Genomic DNA, 11994 nt, shown 5'->3' with positions numbered 1-11994 from the left:
GGGACCCCTTTGGTACAAGACAACAACCGCACCTGCATTCCAAGAAATTAGTCCACCAACTCCATCTACCTGCAATCAGACCTGTTTCGCTTGTGCGAGGCCATATCGGATTGTTGGCGCTCCCTTAGAAAAGAAAACTAAAAAAAAAACTGGTGAGAACGAGCAAAATTTTGTTACAAAACACAACAATAATTAAGCACCTTATTTTCCTCGCCATATTAACGGAAAAATGTTGCGCTTTGCCCCGCATAACAGCCCGCACGCAGTTTAGAGCTCAGGAGGCTCAAATGAATTCGTTACGAATGACACCTGCAGCACCAGCTCGTAAACACAGGCGCGCTGCAACAACACCTTCGGCGACGAGCAGTCGTCGTTTACGTTTTTGTGCACGCATGCTACGTGACGAGCTGACTTCGGTTTACTTTCATTAGCAATAACGCTCACCAGTAGGGCAACACACTATAGCCTACGACTTGTCGTTCACGCTTAATGGTCATGCTGTGCACCAGCTGCAAGTATCGCTAACCGCAAACTCAACTGTTCCGCTTAACCGTCGGGAGCTCTGTCTGAATGAAAACACGAAAAGGCTTCCCTTTTTGTTATAGCCAAGTCGAAGCACCGGTGCGGGATGCTGCTCTGTAGGCTTCTTGTCCAGAAAGTGCTCGGAGCAAACCTGCGTGTTACACATATTACGTTCGTAGGGCGCAAAGTTGAACGTGGCACCAAAATATACACAGATCGAATACTCACTCGTGCCTATTCACTGGGTTGGTAGTTCTTCCTATTCACTGCAGCTATCCACCGGTGGCGCAGCTTGTCATTCTTCGTTGCGGATGGAAATCGGTGCAGGCTGAAAACACCGCACCGGCACGATTTCCTACGTGTGTTGTGCTCTTCGCAAACAGCGCTAAGCAACCTGCTCCTTTTGCGCTGGTTGTTTTGGCATTCAAACACGACGCAATGATGCACAGATGACTTCTTGTACTTTGGATCCGCGTGAACGGGCACATTTCCGCACTTTGGAGTCCTAGAGCTGGCGCTTGCCATGTCTACTGGTCGCCGGCGAACACACTTTGGCAGCCCAGTACAAGATGGCGCTTGTCGACTGGGCAATCCGGGTGCAAGAGTATGCGTTCGGTTAGTCTGTGCATACTATGGTCTGGGTGCGAGGCGAGCGTGTTCTGGTCTATAAGACTCTGAACTAGCGTCACTGGAAAAAATTTCAGAGTACCGCAAAGGTCGGGATTTGACTGGCAACACTGAGCGGCCACCGCCATATACCTTCCAAGCCGACTGCGTCGCGGGAAGGCCGCCGTGTTGGAAGAGCTTGACATTCGGTGACACATCGGGTTGAGTCTTTACTAAAGTACAAATACTTTATGCCCGGAGATAATGGTTGCTAAGAACGAAAAGAAAATGTTATTTTGTGCGAAGTAATGCAGCCGGTGGTTGTTTTGCACGCCGATCGTGTTTACTGCTGGAACTGTGCTACGATTGTGGGCAGCAGCTTAGCGCTGCTATCGGGAGCTTATGCACGCGTTTTTTTTTCCCCTTCCGCGGAGCGAGCTACGAAGGAAACATTTCGTCACTTCGAGCCGGAATGAGGCAAGCTTGTGCTTTTGGGCATGAACATTGTGGACCGCCGTCGGCTTCTATTGAATGTTTCCAATCAGGACGAAACTAACACCTGAAAATGTCACAGGCACGTACGTTCATTGTATAATTTCACAAGCTAAATCAGATACATTTAATTTAGTTTGTAAACTGATACCTCGCGTTCTCGATTCTGCCGGGCCACTTCGTCCGCCGTATACGCACGACACACTGCGACTACCGTGTGCGCACCGGTGTTTGCGCCGTGATCGTAACACGATCTGTGCACAGCAGGCGTAAAAACCAACTTCGATGACCATTTTGCGCACTAAATCGTGTGGAAGGCCAATATGAGCCATTTGCGTGATTGCAGCAACGTATATGTACTTCTGTACGCTGATAATGAGCGAGAGTTTGCTTCATTGCGATTTATGAGCGAGGCTGTCTAGTGCGTTCCATGAGCGGCTACTCTTCTCAACTTATTTATGACTGTTTTCTTAGACTGCCAAGTTTTGCTGCCTGTGTAAAAAAAAGCAGGAACGCTCGCTGGTGACGCAACACCTTTTTTTTTCTAAGTTACATAGGCGATGTATAAAATTCTTGTGCTTTTAGAGCGGTTTATGTAACATTCATAGTGACAGAGTGAAACTAAAGCTGCTGGGTGTTCTGTTGTTTTGTATTTCTTGTTATGCATCAAGCACAGCATTATTTGGGTATGTACCGTAGCATTTTAACATAAAATATAACATGTATGCTGACTTCAGTTCATTGCATGTGCTCGGCTTACAAGCTCAAAATTTGAAGCATGTGTTGTTAATATCACCTGGCCATTGGTTTCAAGCTCGAAATGCGTATGTATAAATGAGCAAAGGATAAGTGGAAAAAAGGAAGTATCATGTGCCTCGTATTGACCAGGTTTTTATTGACTGCGATCGTCACGAACTGCGAAAAACAAGTGCCATAATTATGGGTTCAGTGACTCGAGGCGAGAGCGCGCTCACGTGCGCGGAGAAATCATGCGAGTACCTGGTGCACGTGAGGACGCGGAATTCTCGCGCGACAAGTGTGCCTTCGCGTGCCACGAGCACGGAATAACCGCGTGTGCTGAGCAACAAACGCGTACCCGTGTGCCCGCGTCAAACGTGCAAGACGCGAACGATCCCTGCAATGAACTCCTATTTTCGTAGCACCGCTAACACCGCGTGCACTTCGCTTAAATATCTTCTAAAACAGTGCCGAAAAGCACAAGCAAGGTGTACTTATAGTTCGCACACGCCGTTGTTTTTTGCAGGCTTGAATTTCTCCCGGCCGATTCTGTGTAACTACGCAGAACGACGCCCTCGGTCACTTTTACCGGTCCGAATCTAGAATAAAGTCTTTCCAGACTCAGTTCGGTTGCTGCATCCGAAGGCGCAGCAGCGAGGCATGATTTCCTTGCAGTCAAACGCGAGCGCGACAATCGGGACACCAAAAAAACGTAGGAAACCTGCGCTGCCTGCGCTCTTCAGCCCGCCCGGCGCTTGGAAGGTATACGGCACTCCAAAGTCACGTGGTACGGTTGGGCCAATGAACGCGTCGGCGGCGCGGGGAAAACGAATGCGGTACTCTGAAATTTTTTCCAGTGATTTTTCTCTGAACACTCCGACAGCGCCCTCTAAGGGTCAATCAGCTTGGTTCCGAAACCACAATATACCACTGTGATTACGATGTACTTAGCGTTAATTTATTCTACCTTTAGTCCAACACGAGAAGGGTGAGTTCACGTTACACGTTACGTTACGTGCACTACTGCTGTTTGTCTGCGTAGTACATGGAACACACAGGGGAGGTGTTCGCTTGAGTCGTTGTAGTGCGCCATACTTCATAATCACTCAGATGGTTGAGCAATTTACATGGCAAGTGCCAGAACCACAACCGGTTCATGGGGCACACCATAGTGGCGAACTCCAGATTAATTTTGACACCGTGGTGTTTTTTAACGTGTCCCTAAATCTAACTGCACGAGCGTCGAAATGTGGCTGCCGTGGTCGGGATTAAACCCGCAACATCGAGCAATGCCATAACCGCATGCTACCACGGCGGGCACAGAAGTGTTCATTTGACGTGTGACCGCTTCCGTAGTGTCGCCTATACGCTACGGGGCGCTTTGATACGGCTCTGCTTCTGCACGCCCTGCGCAAGTTGCCCGCTTGACAAATTTGCATGGTGCTCATTTTTCAGAAATAACAGAAACGTACCGTACCGTAACTTGAACTTAATGTTATCCCGTTAGCCCGCAACTGTTGTCATCTATATAGAAGTAGCGTTTCCGTGCCTTCTCACGTAACCTTCTGCTTATCCCCACCCCTTGTATTGGAACTGCGAGCGAAGAGTGACAACGCTGTTGTTATATAGTTTTAAATTAGGGGGACACGAGCGCTGGTCTCAAGCGCTAGGGTGCCGGAAAGGCTTGTGTCCCCCCTAATCTAAAACTCTCTATTCACTCGTTTCGCGACTGCGTCGGTTTCTGCCTCCTCTCCTCACGCCTCTCTACCATTCTGTCTAGCTTCCCTCTGTACTTGCCCACGTTAGTAGAAAGGTTAGCGCTGCAACTTCTGCAGTGGTTTTGTGTGGGGTCACGGATAATTACAGCTGTCAAGAGGCTAATGTGGCGACGTCCAGGGAGCTCGAGAGGGCATTGTGCACGTTCCACGAGGTGCAAAGGTCCAAACGAGTTTCTCGCTTCGCCTTTTCTCTCCACCGTGCTCCCGTCATGTATACACACGCTCTGAACCACCCCCAACGCGGTAGCAATAAATAGCAATAAACCCCCCTACCCCCAACTTCTGCTGGAGCCAGACAGCAACAGCAGAAGTTGGAAAGTCGAAAGAAGAGCCATAAAGGCTTCGTTTTAATAAAAACTAAGCGAGATAGCGTAGGTCAAAAATCAATCATTTTTTTTTATTTTCTCTGAAATATTGTTGGCCAGCTGGTTAAAAGTTAATACATGGTCAAAAACTCGTTCAATTATGTACATAACGTAAATTGAAAGGCGCACACTAATATCTGGACTTGTCTAGTTTTTGCGGATGTTTTTGATAGGTCAATAAAAAATGTTGAGTTGCCACTCAAAGGGTAAAGAAGCGAAATTCCTGTGTTAACTCCGATTAGGTGTGGGCTTTTAAGTCCACAGGTCCATAAACTCGCTTATTTGTCGGCTCACTCACTCATCCACACTCAGACGGGCTTCTGAGCCTTTGTCTGAGTAAGCTCAAGTGGGTTTTAAGGGTATGAGGATGAGTGAGCTCGGGTGAGTATAATTTCGTTAAGTCTTAGTCCGAGGGAGTCCTGCTCAGTAGCATATATGGTAACTCTGAATTCGAGTGAGCCCTAAGCAAAAAAAATATCATATTTTGTGAATGAGCCTGGGCGAGTTCCATTTTATTTGCTCACCCAGGTTCAAGCCTTTGTTTCTATTTTGTCTTCATTTTTCGATAAATTTTCTTAAGTGTCTGAAGTTCCTAACCTTCACCCTCATCAATGACACCGTTGCTGACGTTTCTAGTGGATAATCAGTGTATCACTTTTCAGGTTCATTCTTTCGGCACGAATTACTACGTGTCAATGCCTTACCATTCACCTTATAGCCATACGGCCTACGTCCGCTCAGCATATGACCAGCCTGCATATGGCGAGACGCCATACGGTGAAGCGCCATACGGTCAAGCGCCGTACGAACAAATGCCATACGACCAGGCGGTGTACGAATCGGCGGCGTCCAGCCCGCACCTGCTGACAGCTACCGCCAAAGGTATATGGAATGGCAATCGCCGTATGCATATTATAATACAAGCCGCGTGTTTGCAAAACAAAATTGGAGGCAGCTTAAGCTTCGCCTTTAGGGTTGGAACGCGATAGCATTCAACGACCCCGTACTGCTTTTCACGCTTCCCGGCAATCTGCAGCTTATGTAACCGTAGCGTTTACGGGGAAACGCTGGCTGCGAACGCTATGCACGAAGCCGAGCTTTCTGGTAGAAACGTGGCCTCTTACGTGGGTCGATCTCCTGCTATTGTTTCGCACGTTTAATATTTCAGTCTGAGAAGAGATAACATAAAAGATACGCCGTCAATGTTTTCATTACATTTGCTTGTGGGCTGCCGTTCTCAAGATTCCGAGGAATAACTTTTTAAAGAATGAAAGACAAGGGGTGAGCAACTTTGGTGGCAGAGGAGTGGTTGGGTATGCGTGGTTCGGAAAATTTGTCCGAAATTCGTTTTGCCGAAGTGACGTCCGACGCTGGGCCGCGGACGGGGCAGGCCGGATGCCGAAGCCGTATTTGCTGCGACACGGGGTTCTCTACGCCATCGCGCTAAATGGAAAAGATAGGGGCTTAGGGATGCATATAGTTCGCGAAAGAAAAAAAAAACTCCCGAATACAGCGATACTACAGGGCTTCCTTTTGGGATTCGGAGCGCTTTGGTCTTGGCCAATTAATTTTTCTGTCTAACTAAAGGCTAAATATATAAACTAGAAGTAGGCCTACAGATTATATGATATGCAGTCTGTGGGGTATACACGACATATAACAATTTAGAGAACCAACATGCTAAGTTGTACAAGCATGTCTCTAAAGATTTTGTGAACGGGAGGAAAAGCGAAAGGCTTGTGCAAACGTCAACAAACTGAACACCATTTTCCAAAGTATGAGTGCCAGATTGCCGGGGGCATAGCCAGGTAAATGGGGTACACACTTCTTGCGTAGCAAATTTCTATGTGCTAGGGATGCCCGGCATAATGCGACTTTCGAGAACACCCAAATCCCCTCTCCCCTGGTCAAGTGGGAGCCCCATTCCTCCTCACCCCCTACCTCTCCGCGAACATTTCTGGCTAGGCTACTACCACTCGCACATCGTATACTTGTCAACGTTTTTTATGCAACACATGGTGTGGCGCACACAGACATACGAGAAAGAATTCCATACAAAAGATTACGCATATTGATGCTTCAGAAGTATGTAGCCAACTGCCGTATAACGTACAATTATTCTATGCTGACTTTATTCGAATCTTCTGACCTAACACGACGCAACCTCCGACGCAAGGATCGGGCGGTGAATTGAACAGCCAAATCAAAGGTTTTCCTCGTTTATAGGAGGTCAATTCTTTTTCTGTGAAAGCAAACATCATTGCCTACCTTGAGAAGTTTTTCTTCTCAAGAAAAACCAGCGCCAAAGCAATCGGTGGGCCGTCATCTTTTATTCCTTTCGGAACGAGGCAGTCTCCGGCTATTACAAATAACTATAAGTTTCGTCCAGCATAAATAATTCGTCTTTACTGCCGACACATCACTTCGACGTGGCGAGTTTTCACGCACTTGTGACGTCGCGTGGCAGACAGATGAAGTGAGTGCAGGCCAGAAAATTTCGAGCAGTAGTGTAACGCTCCTGGCGAAAGACGTGTAGAGTCGTCAGTAATGTGTGCGTGTTTCTTTTCTTTCGTTTAGGCCAATCATGCATCACCAGTGTGTACACGTCATATCAGGCTTTCGCAACTTTCGTGTTTGTCAGGTGACGGACAGGCGAAGTGGTAGTGCCCTGAAAAGTGGTACTCGCGGAAGGATAGTGGTAGAAATGTAATAGCAGCAAATTGGCATACTTTTACGTTATGGTGTCCCAATACCTTGGGCATTTCTTCTTTTTTTTTTGTCAACAAGGTTTTATGCATTAGAATGCATGCGAAGCACAGAGATACTTTCATCGCACAACTGAACTGAAATACTGAACGAATTGCAGAACATTTGTTTCATTAAAGAGAGGATGGTTAACTCTACCGGCTGCGAGAAGCGGGATTTCGATTTAGACCGTCACATTTTAACACATGTATCGAAATATTGCCTATTCAGAACTTTGTACCAAAACAGACATTGATTTTTTTTACAACTTCACCTGTTAGTTCGAGCACCAGAAGCTGTCAGTTAAAGAGTTTACGGGCTATATGAAATTGGCATATATATAGTTCTATTGAAACTTCTGCAAAATACCCGCTGACGCGAATTTGGCATGTTTTATAGCAATGCATTTGTTCATCAGTTTAAAATTTTCCTAGACACCTCGTAAGCATTGGATAAAGGGGCGTCATAGTAAACAATAAATGAGAACAGGTCAAAACATGCTATACAGGCGAAATATTTACAGTATAATAATATGCACTTAACACATTATACAAACACTCCGGCATGGCAGAAAGACGAAACGCTAGTAGACATAAGCGAGAATAGGTAAAATCATACGGTCCGTGAAGGAAGCAAAACAGCGAAAAGTAGTAGTCGCTCTAACTTCAGCCAACTAAATGACACAAGAATTAAAAAAATATATATATAAAAGCATTAACTGAGAGGTACAGAAAAAACGGTGTACTAAACGGGAAAGTGTGAAAAGAAACGGGAAAAAATACATAGTTTGGCGCCACTGTGCAGAAAAATACGAGCTTATGAACTGGTGTAATTTATGTACATTTGTTTCGACGACATCAGCTAGAGCGACGAATAACCGGATTAAACGAGGAAGTAATACATCAGTATTCTCGGCTTAGCATTTTAATAGGAGCAGCATACAGAGTGGCGACATGGTTTTTAAGTGCGAAGCATTTCTTTCCCTAGTCAGGGTAAGGTGCAGAGCAAGGTCACACTCAAGGACGCAGCGACGTTTTGATGACGCTTTATCTTCGGAAAATGCGGGCCAGTCTCAAATAAGGTTCTGTTTAAGATAATGTGGATATAGTGCAAATTAAGGCGGCCCGCAGCGACAGGTTATGAGCGCAGACGTTAGCTGCAACATCAACATGCCGTCTTTATCATGCCGTCGTCGTCATTCCGTCATCTTCATTGCATCACCTTCATGTCATTGCGATCAATCTTTCTTACCCGGTCACCGTAATCTCACCGCCGTTTTTATATTCCCTCGCTGTCACTGCGTTGTCATATAGCCTACATCACGCCGTGCTAGTGCCTTCGTTTTACCATCGTCATTATTACGTTGTCGTCGTGCCATCGTCGACGTCTCATCGTCATCACAACGTCGCCGTCACGCCGTGGCGTTCATTCCTTCACTGTCATTTTGTCGTCATGCCGTGGTCGACATATAGTAAATTTTAGCATCGTCATTTCGTTGTCGTCATGGCGTAGTCGCAGTTCCAGCTCCATCATTCCCTTCCTTACACTGTCGCCTTCAATCCAATGTCGTCATCTCGTGGTCGTCACATGGTCGTCGTCGCACCATCATCGTCACAGCATCGTCGCCAATCCGGGCAGCGTCGCCACCCCACGCTCGTCGCGCTTCTTCCAACACGCCGTCGTTCTTGTGCGTTCTATGCGGCCGCATGCGACGAAATCGCACTAATCCGGGCTCTTAGAACCGAAGCGGCAAGAGATCAAGCTCGGTCAACTAGTTAGGTGCCGTTACAAGTGGGAAGTTTTGTGGCGTTATCATAAACACTCAGATCGACGCGCGCGGCCTCTATCGAGACACTATACACGAACCAAGTGCACACGAAGTGGCGGTGTCACGGACCACGTGTTCGCCAGAGAGATTGATCTAGGAACTTGCGCGTACGTCTGGTGCTTCAGTCCACTGCTATCCGTGATGCGTAGCATCCATACGTTTGAAAAATCATCAAGATAAGCACATAAGAATAGCGCTTCAGAAATGTATGCTTTGCCCATAGATTTTGGTCATATATATCTTTCAGAAATGCTTCGCACGACATAGATTATCATCAAGGATGGTTTGAGCATTCGTTTTTCTATTTCTGATTTGCGAAGTTGTATTATGTTTTAGTTGTGCTATTGCTTCGTTAGCGATTTCCAACAGTTATAAGATATTTCATGGTTTAAATAAAGAAATGAGTTCCTTCTGGTCTGTAGCTTTAACTTTCTATTAGTTTTCAACATGAACGACCTTATAAAATTCAATGCACTGTAGCAGAGCGTTACTATTTCTTCGTGTTCATATATAGCAATATGAGGTAAATGATCCTTTTAAATCACTAGAACATCAACTCTGAGTTCAAAGCAGCGATCTTACCTGGCAATGCATCCTAGAAGCGCATGCGCAACATACTCAAATTTTCTTTTCTTTGTTTTTTTTTTTTTTGTTGTTGTTTCAGACGAGAAGAATGGCCAGTAAGTACACCCTGTCGCTGGCAAGCAGTTCAGCGTAACCGATGTATATTGGTATCCTTCTACGTGCAATGTATTCTCCCACCTTCCATTGAACGATATCTCAAATTTCAAAGGGAACACCAGATGTTTGTAAAGTGAAATTAGCTCACATGCTTCGTCTGCTGGCATAAAATAAATGGCCGATAATAATAATGCACTGAGCCAGTTATCCGAAAGAAACACTGCTGCGCAGGTCATCAAAATCTTAGCTGCAGTAAATACTCCAATACGAATTAGATGCCCCAGCCAATGTTGATTAACCTTGTGCTTCACGCTAATAATGATATAGGAGAAGCACGGAACGCATTGAGTAAAGCAATGTTAATTCCAGACTGCTGTTTTTCGTGTGGCGTAGCTCTTATAGGCTTTTGGTTGTATCAAATTTCCTGAGTCGCCTTATATTGTAATATGCCGCGGTCCTTGTCAAATAAAGCCGAAGCGGTCGCCGTTGCAGGTCCGCAAAATTGATACTTGACCAAGAACCGCGACTGTTGGTGAACACAGACTCCTCAACGTGCACCTTGCGCTTCAATAACGAGTTTAATCACCAATAGTCAGCAAGCGGACGCTCAGGAGGTGATCACACTGAATGTGCCTTTTAGCAAACGCAGGTCCTTTACGTCGGATGCATTTACGAAATAATTAAGTCGATTTAATTCCAACGCACGCACGCTTCGTTTGTTTACACAGCCGGAGCTTCGCCGCGGCGGCAACAGCGGTGTGCGCCGCCGTCATCTTCTTCGTATCACTCTGCGCACTGATCGTGCTCTTCGCTTTCGATTCCGGTGAGCATTTTTTTCTGGGTCCGTGTAGGACTTCACAAGATACGCAACAGACTCGTACCACATGTTCTTACATGCTCACTAAGCAGTGTCGTCGGCTATGGCTGAGCGTACCGCTTCGCGTGACAGATAATCGTAAAGGACGGTTCCTGCCTTTATTTTTTTGTTCTTCTATGTCTGAGTAACGTTCGATGTTTCGAGTCCTTTTATGTTGTTTTTCTTTTTTGCGAATTTGTACATGTATAGAAAGATCCGATGGTATGAATAAAGAAAGAAGTTTCTACTGTGGGTAAATTCCAACTTTCTTTTTCTTTTAAATGCAAATGTCATCGTCAGGTAGCTGTAGAGAAGCTGCGTTCATTTCGCTTTTTCACGAGTGCGTCTCTCAGAGGACCGAGCGACGCGTTATCAGTTTATCACTTATCAGGCAGGGAAACGAGCGCAGCGTGATTGCCTTCGCGTTCCTCACGAAGCATTGTGCATCGAGAACTATAGCGTTCCCGCTCAGTGGCGGTGTGCAAGCTTCTTTGTATGTACGCCCTTAGGTTTTCCTGCGCAAAATTACTGTAGGGAACTCTGGCGCTGCGATTTTTCTACTGCCATGGTAACGAAGAGTAGCACTGCACCATTTTTTTCTGACCTTCGTGCTTGGGGTTACGTGCACTATACGCTTTCCATTATCGGCGTAACTTACGAAGTAATCCTACATTTCAGTATACCAGAAGGCAACAGAAATGTGCGTACAAGCAGAATTCCTGGCATTTGTCGCAGCTATAAGAGAAAACATTTGCAAAGTCAGAAAGAAGTTTGATGCAAGGACGAAGTTTGGAAACAGCTAGATATACAGTCTGAAGGACACTTGTCTAGAGTAGTCAAACGACCTCTATGGTCATCATCTGTGTATAAAAAAAAAGCCGATGTCGCAATGAAACTACTCGTGGCCATTCCGCATACTATGTCCATACGCTATAGTACATACAAATGCGGAAGCCATGCAGTAGCTACCGCGAGGAAGCGTCTGGGGATGCTTCCGCAGTCCGCAGCCAGTCACTCGACCGCTCTAGACAAGTCTGATACAGACTGCATAGCCATCGATGCCATGCTGGCCTAACCGTCGTGCGTGAATCTCCCCTAGACGCTATTGTAGCGCCAGAGTTCCCCCGAGTAATTTTAGCAAGAAACTCTGTGAAGCTTAAGAACACACGATAGCGACGCACTGTAACAACAAATTCGGTGCTACATACACCCAGTCTGAACGCGGCCGAAAGTGAATCAGCGAATTCCACGCTTATGTGGGAATCGGTGATCAGCGAAGCTTTCATCAGAGTTCACCACGGAAAGCTTAGAGCAAATACAAAGTAACGCTTATTGCGCAAATGCTTTAGCGAACACGTGTCAATGCAACACATTTGCACAAAG

Source organism: Dermacentor variabilis, chromosome 8 (genome assembly GCF_050947875.1).
Source record: "Dermacentor variabilis isolate Ectoservices chromosome 8, ASM5094787v1, whole genome shotgun sequence".
Classification (NCBI taxonomy): Eukaryota; Metazoa; Arthropoda; class Arachnida; order Ixodida; family Ixodidae; genus Dermacentor; species Dermacentor variabilis.
This window is presented reverse-complemented; position numbering follows the sequence as displayed.